The sequence below is a fragment of the Pseudophryne corroboree genome, chromosome 10, assembly GCF_028390025.1.
Source record: "Pseudophryne corroboree isolate aPseCor3 chromosome 10, aPseCor3.hap2, whole genome shotgun sequence".
NCBI classification, from domain to species: domain Eukaryota; kingdom Metazoa; phylum Chordata; class Amphibia; order Anura; family Myobatrachidae; genus Pseudophryne; species Pseudophryne corroboree.
Window position 1 is genome coordinate 35,993,449 of NC_086453.1, and position 11,073 is coordinate 36,004,521.

General features: G+C 45.8%; 1 long non-coding RNA gene across 4 annotated transcripts in view; it reads right to left on the minus strand.

Moving 5' to 3' along the window:
• LOC134965906 (uncharacterized) overlaps positions 1-10,528 on the minus strand; it is a 17,346-nt gene extending 6,818 nt beyond the window's left edge. Inside the window, exons 1-4 of one of the 4 annotated variants that reach the window (XR_010188542.1) lie at positions 10,008-10,526; positions 8,770-8,896; positions 6,784-6,882; positions 4,861-5,025 (exon numbers count right to left, since the gene is read on the minus strand). This is a non-coding gene — a long non-coding RNA (uncharacterized LOC134965906). Of the gene's footprint in view, positions 1-4,860; positions 5,026-6,783; positions 6,883-8,769 lie in introns of all 4 variants that reach the window. The other 3 variants (XR_010188543.1, XR_010188541.1, XR_010188540.1) reach the window with 3 other exon arrangements.
• Positions 10,529-11,073: the final 545 nt, after the last annotated feature.

The following is an 11,073-nucleotide window of genomic DNA, read 5'->3' on the forward strand; positions in this document are numbered from 1 at the left end:
TGCAAGCAGCAAATTCAGATTTAGTATAACTGTATCCGGTCTATAGATCTACACTAAAAAGGTCTACAGTCAATAGGACAATCACTAATGGTCGACAAGCATTAGGTCGCTAATGTCAAAATGTAGACAGTTCAGAAGGTCGACAGGGACAAAAGGTCGACATGACAATGGTCGACACACATTTGGTCGACACAATGGGCTTGTTTTTGGCAGAAAAGTGACAAAACACCTAACAAAACAACTGTAGATCTTTTTAGTGTAGATCGAATGACCCACACAACCTTTGAACATAACAATGTTTGCAGTTCTAATAAAAATAAAAATAAATACTATTAAACGCAGCCACGTTCATCAACAGGCAGGAGAGGCAGCATTTAACATATTATCTTAACATCTTTTAACTGAGCTTTGCAAGCATACTGAGGTTAGAGGAGAGTACATTTCATGTCCAATGAAGGAAAGGGTTCTTCACAGTAAGGGTAGTAAGGATTTGGAATTCACTGCCTGAGAAAGTAGTTGTCACGGAAGTAGTAGTTGGAACTGATATTTACCGAACTGTATTTGGTTGGAAGAACGGACTCTCCTGGATGGAAATGGGCTGGCTGGATAAGTTCCTTTGCATGTAGTGAAGCAATAATCAAGACTGAAGAAGTTTGTTGAAGAAGAATAAAAGAAGGTAGCCCTTAGCATTCGTGCTGGACTGTCGTCGAACAGGAGCGGATGCGGAAAGCGAAATATCGCGATCCGTGTTGGGTCTGGATTCTCCCTGGCCAGCACGAGTTAGTGGGCAGCAGGTTAGGGCCAAGGTGAGACGGGACAACTGCTGAGCACGAGGAGACTTAGCTTCCAATCTGGAGGTGCGGAGACAAAATGATTGGATGCCTGAAGTGGATCTGTAGGATACAAGATAGGAACTACGTTCTAAGAGCGGACTCTGGAATCTGGGAGCGCAGAGCAGAAGCTTGCAGACTAGCTGCAGCAGATGTTGCACTGATGTCTGAATGCAAAAGGCTGGGGAAAAAAATACCTTGCTGTTCCCTGGGATTGGCAACTGTGGTGCTGCCTAGGTTCTGCCTCCTGATTGGCAGTTCTGATCATGTGGCGAATCAATATGGCGGCACCCTGATCCCAGTGCCGCCAGGACTACAGACCACACTGTGCGCCTCTACCGCTGCCCATCAATCCTTCCTCCTGACCGCCGATTCTCCCGCTGCTGACCGCCAGCCGCCCGCTGCTGACCGCTGGCCGCCCACTCCCACCGCCCGCTGTTGCAGAGAGAACCCAGCCACAGAGCGCAGACGGGTAAGTCCCAGCTCCCGCGTGACATGCTGTCTGTGACAGTAGTAATAGTTGACTCAATCAATATGTTTACAAATGGATTAGATAAATTCCTAGCTGAAATAAATATCCAAGCATATAGCATTTAAAGTGAGTGCATTTTAGAAAAAGCATGATTTATAGTGTTAGTTACATAGTTACATAGTCAGTGAGGTTGAAAAGAGGCAAAATGCCCAACGGGTTGAACCTGTATTCTGCGTTAATCTGTTCATCTTATAATGCGCCTGCTGGAGTAATGGTTTAGTACCAATTGACAGCTTTGAATCTTTGAATCCCAGATAATTTAATGTCAGTATGTTAAATGCTATAGCCCTGGATACTTTTTCCAGTTAGAAATTTGTCCAATCCGTTTTTAAATGCATTTACAGAGTCTGCCATTATTACCTTCTCTGGCAGGGAGTTCCAAATCATAATTGCCCTTACCGTGAAGAACCCTTTCCTACGTTGTGTACGGAATTTTCTCTCCTCTAGCCTCAGCGAGTGCCAACGTGTCCAATACAAGGTTCTTGTAATAAACAAATCCGCTGCTAGCTCCTTGTAATGACCCTTTACATATTTGAAGATATTAATTATGTCTCCTCTTAGACGCCTCCTTTCTAGTGTATATATATAACCTAGTAAGCCTTTCCTCGTACTCCAGTGTTTCTAACCATTTTATTCAGTTTAGTAGCTCTTCTTTGAACTCTTTCTAGTTCCATGATATCTTTTTTATAATACGGTGCCCAGAACTGAACACAATATTCCAGGTGCGGACGTACCAATGATTTGTACAACGGCAGGATTACATCCTCGTCTCTTGTCTCAAGGCAGCATTTAATGCACGCAAGCACTTTATTTGCCTTCTTTGCTGCATTTTGACATTGTATACTGTTATTAAGCCTATTAAGCCTATTATCTATGAGCACCCCCTTATTCCACCACAGTTACCCCTATATTTTCCCTATTTAGAGTGTAGAATGCATGTATGTTTTTTGTCCAAAAATGCATAACTTTGTATTTTTCTATATTGAATCTCATTCTCCATTTAGACGCCCAGGTTTGAAGTTTAAATAAGTCTTTCTGAAGAGACTCCACATTGCCTTCTGAATTAATTATCTTACACAGTTTAGTATCATCTGCACAGATTGACACTGTGCTTTCCAGGACTATTCCTAGATCATTGATAAATATAGTGAACAGTAGCGGGCCAAGATTGGTATTCCGCTGACTACTGGTGCCCAGCTGGAGAACATCCCATTGACCACTACTCGTTGTACACTGTTATCCAGCCAATTACCTATCCATGTATGAATAGTATTACCTAGGCCAAGTTTCCTTAATTTGTTTATCAGTCTACTATGAGACATTGTATCGAAGCCTTTTGCAAAATCTAAATACACCACGCCCACTGCTTTTCCTTGATCAAGATTCTCTCTCACTTCCTTGTAGAAGCTAATTAAGTTGGATTGACATGATCTGTCAGTTACAAACCCATGCTGACTTTTGCTAATAAACTTAGTAGCCTGCAGATGCTCCTCTATGCTAACCCTCAAAATGCCTTCTAATATTTTTTCCCACTAGAGAGGTTAAACTAACTGGTCTATAGTTTCCAGGATTGCTTTTTGTTCCCTTTTTAAATAAAGGCACAAACTCAGCTATGCGCCAATATTTTGGTACCATGCCTGATCTAATTGAACTATGGAAAATCAAGTATAGGGGTTTGCTAGCTGTGATGTAAGCTCCCTAATAATCCTTGGATGAAAACCATCTGGGCCTGGTGATTTATTAATCGTTACCTTGCTTAGTCTCTCCAGGACTACTTATTCACATAAACAAGCATCAAGCCGCGAATCATTACCTTCCCTGTTGCTATGCACTACTGTCACCGGCTCATCTTCCCTAGTGAATACTGAGATAAAAAAGTTGTTCAATATTTCCGCTTTTAATTTGTTGTAATTTATCAAAGCTCAATTCATCTTGTAATGGGCCTATGTTCTCCTTCTTTAACCTTTTACTGCTTATATATTTATAAAACTTTTTAGGATTGGTTTTACTCTCTATAACGATTTGATTTTCGTTTACAATTTTAGCTGCTCTTGTTACTTTTTTGCATCTTTTATTGCATTCCTTGTATTACCGGAATGAATCCTCCTCTCCATTAGATTTAAATGTTTTGAAAGCACGCCTCTTATTAGTCATTGCTCCCTTGACCTCCTTATTAAGCTACATTGGTTTGTGCTTAGTACTCCTGCGTTTACCGCTCATGGTAATAAATTTGTGAATATTGCTTTCAAGCAACCATTTTAAAGCATCCCACTTTTCTGATTTGTCATTTAGACTTATTAACTTAAATTCATCTGGGTCAGTATAGTTAAAATAGTGTTAAATACATATTAGTGAAAGAATTATATAAAAGGTTGAACTAGATGAACATTTTGTCTTTTTTCAACCTCAATAACTATGTGACTATGTTACTGTAACTGCATAGCACGCGGTTATAAAAAGCCTCCAACCCCAAAAGTTGAACTAAAAATGTTGTCTCGTAAAAGGAACCGGGATACCTTCCAGGAGATGCAACCACTGACATTCTGTAGGGAGCGACTCGCAAATAGCAAAATAACGCATACGTGTACAGAAACACAATATCCTCACACCTTCAATGTGCCTCTAATGCTTCAAAAATGATCTTTTGAAGCATTACGGTACGGATGGGCATGACTGTGGTGTACTAAGGGGGTCATTCTGAGTTGTTCGCTAGCTGTTTTCGGTTGCAGCGCAGCGATTAGGTAAAAAAGCGGCACTTCTGCGCATGCATATGAGGTGCAAAGCGCACGCGCAATGTACTTTCACAACAGCCGATGCAGTTTCACACAAGGTCTAGCGATGCTTCTCAGTCGCACTGCTGGCCGCAGAGTGATTGACAGGAAGTGGGTGTTTCTGGGTGGTAACTGACCGTTTTCGGGGAGTGTGTGTAAAAACGCAGGCGTGTCAGATACAAATGCAGGAGTGGCTGGGGAAACGTAGGCGTGGCTGGCCGAATGCAGGGCATGTTCGTGACGTCAAAACAGGAACTAAATAGTCTGAAGTGTTCGCTAGCTAGGAGTAGGTCTGGAGCTGCTCAGAAACTGCACAATCTTTTTGTAGCCACTCTGCGATCCTTTCGTTCGCACTTCTGCTAAGCTAAGATACACTACCAGAGGGCAGCGGCTTAGCGTTTGCAAGGCTGCTAAAAGCAGCTAGCGAGCGAACAACTCGGAAAGAGGGCCTATGTTTCTTGAATGTCATCAGCTATTACTCAGACTACTTGTATTGATCCCAGGCAAGGCCATACTCCTGTAAGTCTATTGCCGTTCCCTAGTTACCAATATTGATTATATCAAAGGTTAATGGGAACAGAGTACATATGTCACCTTAAAGTCCAACCTCTTACTAAATGCAGTAATGACTACCCCACTTATTATTTTCAGTTTTAATGTGGTGCTTCTGCAAATAAAGGCATATTTTGTGCCCTTAGCCAGAAGTTCCTCAATCCATATGACTTACCTTAACACTACTTGGAATGCCAGTGTCGGGAGCCCGACCGAAGATTTGCCGGCTCAGCATAGAGGTAAGTCACTGCGGGAGATTAGGCTTTGGATGCTGCGGGAGGGTTAGGGTTAGGCTGTGGGGAGGTGGGGTTAGTGTTGGGCACCACTGAGGAGAGTTAGGCTGCGGAGGAAGAAGGAACAGGTTTAGGTGGCGGGAATGGATGGTAAGGGTTAGGTACACCACTGGGGACGGGTAGGGTTAGGGTTAGGCTGTGGGGAGGTGGGGTTAGTGTTAGGCACCACTGAGGAGGGTTAGGGTAAGGCTGCGGGGGAAGAAGGAATAGGTTTAGGCGGCGGGAATGGATGGAAAGGGTTAGGTACACCACTGGGGAGGGTTAGGGTTAGGCTGTGGGGAGGTGGGGTTAGTGTTAGGCACACCACTGGGGAGGGTTAGGGTTAGGCTGTGGGGAGGTGGGGTTAGTGTTAGGCTCCACTGAGGAGGGTTAGGGTTAGGCTGTGGGGAGGTGGGGTTAGTGTTAGGCACCAGTGAGGAGGGTTAGGGTTAGGCTGTGGGGAGGTGGGGTTAGTGTTAGGCACACCACTGGGGAGGGTTAGGGTTAGGCTGTGGGGAGGTGGGGTTAGTGTTAGGCTCCACTGAGGAGGGTTAGGGTTAGGCTGTGGGGAGGTGGGGTTAGTGTTAGGCACCAGTGAGGAGGGTGAGGGTTAGGCTGTGGGGAGGTGGGGTTAGTGTTGGGCACCACTGAGGAGGGTTAGGGTTAGGCTGTGGGGAGGTAGGGTTAGTGTTAGGCACCACTGAGGAGGGTTAGGGTTAGGCTGTGGGGAGGTGGGGTTAGTGTTGGGCACCACTGAGGAGGGTTAGGGTAAGGCTGCGGGTGAAGAAGGAATAGGTTTAGGCAGCAGGAATGGGTGGTAAAGGTTAGGCACACCATTGGGGAGGGTTAGGGTTAGGCTGCGGGGGAAGAAGGAATAGGTTTAGGTAGCAGGAATGGGTGGTAAGGGTTAGGCACACCACTGAGGAGGGTTAGGGTAAGGCTGCGGAGGAAGAAGGAATAGGTTTAGGCGGCGGGAATGGATGGAAAGGGTTAGGTACACCACTGGGGAGGGTTAGGGTTAGGCTGTGGGGAGGTGGGGTTAGTGTTAGGCACACCACTGGGGAGGGTTAGGGCTAGGCTGTGGGGAGGTGGGGTTAGTGTTAGGCTCCACTGAGGAGGGTTAGGGTTAGGCTGTGGGGAGCTGGGGTTAGTGTTAGGCACCAGTGAGGAGGGTGAGGGTTAGGCTGTGGGGAGGTGGGGTTAGTGTTGGGCACCACTGAGGAGGGTTAGGGTTAGGCTGTGGGGAGGTAGGGTTAGTGTTAGGCACCACTGAGGAGGGTTAGGGTTAGGCTGTGGGGAGGTGGGGTTAGTGTTGGGCACCACTGAGGAGGGTTAGGGTAAGGCTGCGGGTGAAGAAGGAATAGGTTTAGGCAGCAGGAATGGGTGTTAAGGGTTAGGCACACCATTGGGGAGGGTTAGGGTTAGGCTGCGGGGGAAGAAGGAATAGGTTTAGGCAGCAGGAATGGGTGGTAAGGGTTAGGCACACCACTGAGGAGGGTTAGGGTAAGGCTGCGGGGTAAGAAGGAATAGGTTTAGGCGGCGGGAATGGATGGAAAGGGTTAGGTACACCACTGGGGAGGGTTAGGGTTAGGCTGCGGGGAGGTGGGGTTAGTGTTAGGCACCAGTGGGGATGGTTAGGCTGTGGGGAGGTGAGGTTAGTGTTGGGCACCACTGAGGAGGGTTAGCCTGCGGGGGAAGAAGGAATAGGTTTAGGCAGCAGGAATGGGTGGTAAGGGTTAGGCACACCTTTGGGGATGGTAAGGGTTATGCTGTGGGGGAAGAAAAGGAGGGTTAGGGGGTTTGGGGATCAGGGATAGTATTCTCACCTACTAGGTGTCGGGATTCTAAGCGTCGGGAATGCCACTGTCAGTTTTATGACTGCCGTCTTCCTGGGAGCCAGGATCCTGAGTCCATCCTGTAAATAACTTCATCCAGCAAATCAATGAGACACATTCAAACACTAGATGCAGTGGCAATTTGGCCATTTCCAATGCAATTTGCATTTTTTGCCTTTCAGAAATTATATTTAATGACATTTTAAAGCTTTCGGTCTTGGGTGCAAATTGTGCAATGAAAAATGTGCAGCACCTAATCTTCCATAAAAACACCATAATAAAAACTAGAAAACTCCAGTCCGCATAGATAAAACACAACATTTATTAAACAACAATGTGTATAAAACTTGACCACAATGCAATATATTACGTATTGTATCAAATCGTAGCCAATTAACTGGATGACAAATGAAGAGGTAGAAAACACCTTGGGCACTTCCACATCAATCATTTGCAAAATAGTAATGCACAAATAAAAAAAAATATATATTTTTTTTTACTAAATATAAAAATTAAAATGAAAAATCAAAGTCCACAATTTCCAGACTGATCAATTAAGTAGAGACATAAAATAGGTATTTATAGATAGTGCTCTAGGAACAGAATCAGCTGATTAGTCCAGTAATCCAGAAATCCATATACATATTAATACATAAAAAGGTTGTCAGTCTTTTTTCAAGTAATGATGGATTATCAATGTGCAGATTTCTATGGCACAGGTATTATTACATTACTTGTAGTAAATCTGTATATAAGAATAAAAATGAAGAAGAAAACATAGTGCAGTAAACTTCTTAACCAATTAACTGACAATTTTTTTCCTTGCGTCTCTATTTATAGCAGAACCAACCCGGAAATATTTTCCACGACCTCCAAATTCATCATAATATATAATTGTGTCCAAACATCAATATTTTGGTTTCCATTATTATCACAAAATATAAGCTGCACATCACTCTGAACAGAGCGCACTGCTGAGAACATGGAGTACGGAGTAAGGAGAAGTGGAGGTGACTTCATCGCCTAGCGCTGGCAGGCGTCGCAAGGTAGGGACAGTAGGGAAAGTTATCCATCTAACTGCTGCCAGTCTCTGCACTAGGGCCCTCATTCCGAGTTGTTCGCTCGTTATTTTCCTTCGCATCGGTGCGATTTTCCGCTAACTGCGCATGCGCAATGTTCGCACTGCGACTGCGCCAAGTAAATTTTCTAAGAAGTTTGGTATTTTACTCACGGCATTACAAGGTTTTTTCTTCGTTCTGGTGATCGGAGTGTGAATGACAGGAAGTGGGTGTTTCTGGGCGGAAACTGGCCGTTTTATGGGAGTGTGTGAAAAAACGCTGCCGTTTCTGGGAAAAACGTGGGAGTGGCTGGAGAAATGGAGTGTCTGGGCGAACGCTGGGTGTGTTTGTGACGTCAAACCAGGAACGACAAGCACTGAACTGATCGCACTGGAAGAGTAAGTCTCGAGCTACTCAGAAACTGCAATGAAAAATCTTTTTGCAATATTGCGAATACTTCGTTTGCAATTCTGCTAAGCTAAGATTCACTCCCAGAGGGCAGCGGCTTAGCGTGTCTAATGCTGCGAAAAGCGACTAGCGAGCGAACAACTCGGAATGAGAGCCTATAAGCGTTTCGGACATAAAATCAAACTCTCCTTTTTATTTCTCCAGCTCCAAAAAAGTTTCAATCACAGGAGCTGGAAACATTTTACTAACTTTTATTCTTTTATAGGTATGGACGTTTTACACATAACATAAAACATAAGCGCTCTATTACTATTTATCAATATTGTTTACTTTTATTAAACACTTACAAGTACCCAGCGCAGCATATACCTTGTTTATCACTTACCCTAACCCTACCCATTGGTGCCTAACCCTTCCCCCCCCCCCCTCCCCCACAGCCTAACCCTCCCCCCACAGCCTAACCCTATCTCTCCCCCCGCAGCCTAAACCTAACAACCCCGTCGGGGCTTACCTGTTCGCACCTCCGGCAAACCTTCAATTGGGATCCCGTCACTGGGATTGTGATCTATTTCAGTACTCTGTGCCGGCATTCTGAGCAGTGTTGGGATTCCGGCATCGGTATTCCAACAACCAGGAACCTGTGCCCCGGGATCGTAAACAGATACTGTTTGTTTCTTTCTCATTCAGTGGGCAGATTAGAAAGTTTTCATTGAGCTTCTTCAAAGAACAATATTTTTAAGGACTGTAATGGGAGTGCTACAAACCGGATTTTTCAGACGCTTTTGGCTCTAACGTAGGGATCCCAATGAAAATTCAGATCCAGATGTTTTGCCCATGTTAAGTTTACAACTCGGCCAATGTAATGGAGTCTGATATTGAAAGTCGGACACAAAACAATACTAAAACTGACAAAGAATTTAGGCCAGGATGAAATGGGAGCCGATAATGCCACGCAGGAAATTATCGCACCGCATCAAATAATACAAATGTGCATCTATTTCCCCGAACTCTGCTAATGTAATGGCATGCATGTATTCTCTTGCTTTCTTCATATCAGATCCAAGGTGGAATTTAAACTAGAAAACGTCCAATACTTTCAGACCAACTGGAATGCGTCTTTTAGTATAGGAGGACCACAGTCACCCATTGTCACCCATTGTCCCCTAAAAGTCATGTATAAAGCAACACACACCATAAAAAAAAACCCTAGTCCTTCAGGACGCACAGCTTATACTGATTTAAATGATATGCGGCATGGCTATATTCTATGTGGAATTGTGACTGTATCAGTAAACCAAATTATGTTACAGTGTTTGGCAGGAATACACTGTAGCATAAAATGTTGTATGCAGATACAGTTGCTATTACACACAGAATATAGGCATGCTGCTTATCTGGAGGAGTGTATAGTATAGTATTTATAGACAGGACCTGAGGGCCATCTTTCTCTTTGCCATTTTGGAAGGCTGAGTACACATATTTTTATTCTCACAGTATTGGTTATATCTGTCCATTTGATTCCTTTTATTTCTCTTTTATATCCCCTTTTTTGCTCCTTTTCTGTCTCCATTGCTAATCTCCCTCCTGCTTCCATTTCTTCACTCCCTGCCTTTGCTTTCTTCCTGCCATGCCTCACCTGCGTAGATCTGCACCCCTCCCTGCCGCCTTGTGGATGTGGCTCACCCGCTCGCAGCTGCGGGCTATAGGCGTCCATGTGGTTGCCTCCCCCCCCGCCTCGCCCGCTTTTACCTCCATCTGCTCCATAAGGTGGTGGTCGTGGTATCACGGCCACATCCACTGTGGAGGGGGCTCTGGTGGCGGGTGAACCATCTCCTCTGGCAGCTCCTGTGGCAGGCCTGGGTGGCGCCACAAGTAGTACTGTGGTGGGTCACGTGGGCCCCTATGCAGAGGCTCCGAGTTTTGGGGGAGCCATTAACCTCCCCTCTGTGGGTCCGGCCGTGACGCCTGCGGGTGTTAGTGGCCTGGTGCAGGTTGGTGGCGGTGTGTCCAGTCTGTTAGTTTCCCACGCGGGCTTTTCTGCTATGGTTCCCGCCGTGCTCGCGTCCTCCTCCTTCCCTGCCCAGCAGTCCCTTGGGGATGGTCTTACTGCATTCCCTGTTTCCCAGATTGTACTGCCTGCTTTGAGGGGCTTGTTGCATGGGCTGTTGCGCCATCTGCTGGCCAGCCTGGGGTATTGCATGTGGTTTCTGCTCACAGTGCTCTTTCCGGCACTTTTACTGTGCCTGACAGTGTTTCTCACGTGGTTCCTTCGAGTTTGTTTTCGGTTAATACAGTGTCTGGGGCTTGGTCCAGGGCCCAGCACATCCCTATGATGAGTACTGCGATTACGCCCAGTTTGTCGGTGTTTTACTCCTATTTCCCTGCGTTGGTATCTACTTCGCATGGGGTACTGCCCTCATGGTCTGACACGATAACTCCCATGTCGGTTCCCTCCGCCTCTTTTACAGGGTCTTACCCTGGGGGTTTTGCGCATGGTTGTCTTCAGCAGACGCCATGTTGGCAGTCTCCTTTTGCACCTGCTCATTATTCCCTACCTCCGGATTAAATTGCCCAGCCCCCCAGGCTGACCACCTACGATCCGGCTGTCGGTTCGCCGAATGGGGCACCTATAAGCGCCAGCACCCTCTTCCCATATTTCCTTGAATGCCCCCGCTCCCCCTTTGCTGCCTGCCCCCCTTCTGTTGTTTCCTCCGAGCTTGCAGCTGATCTTGTTTCCAGTGACATGATGGTGCACTTGTCAATGCTGAGGACCGGGCTTTCTTGAGCTGGAGTGTCTGGGGGATTCAGGGTCCCC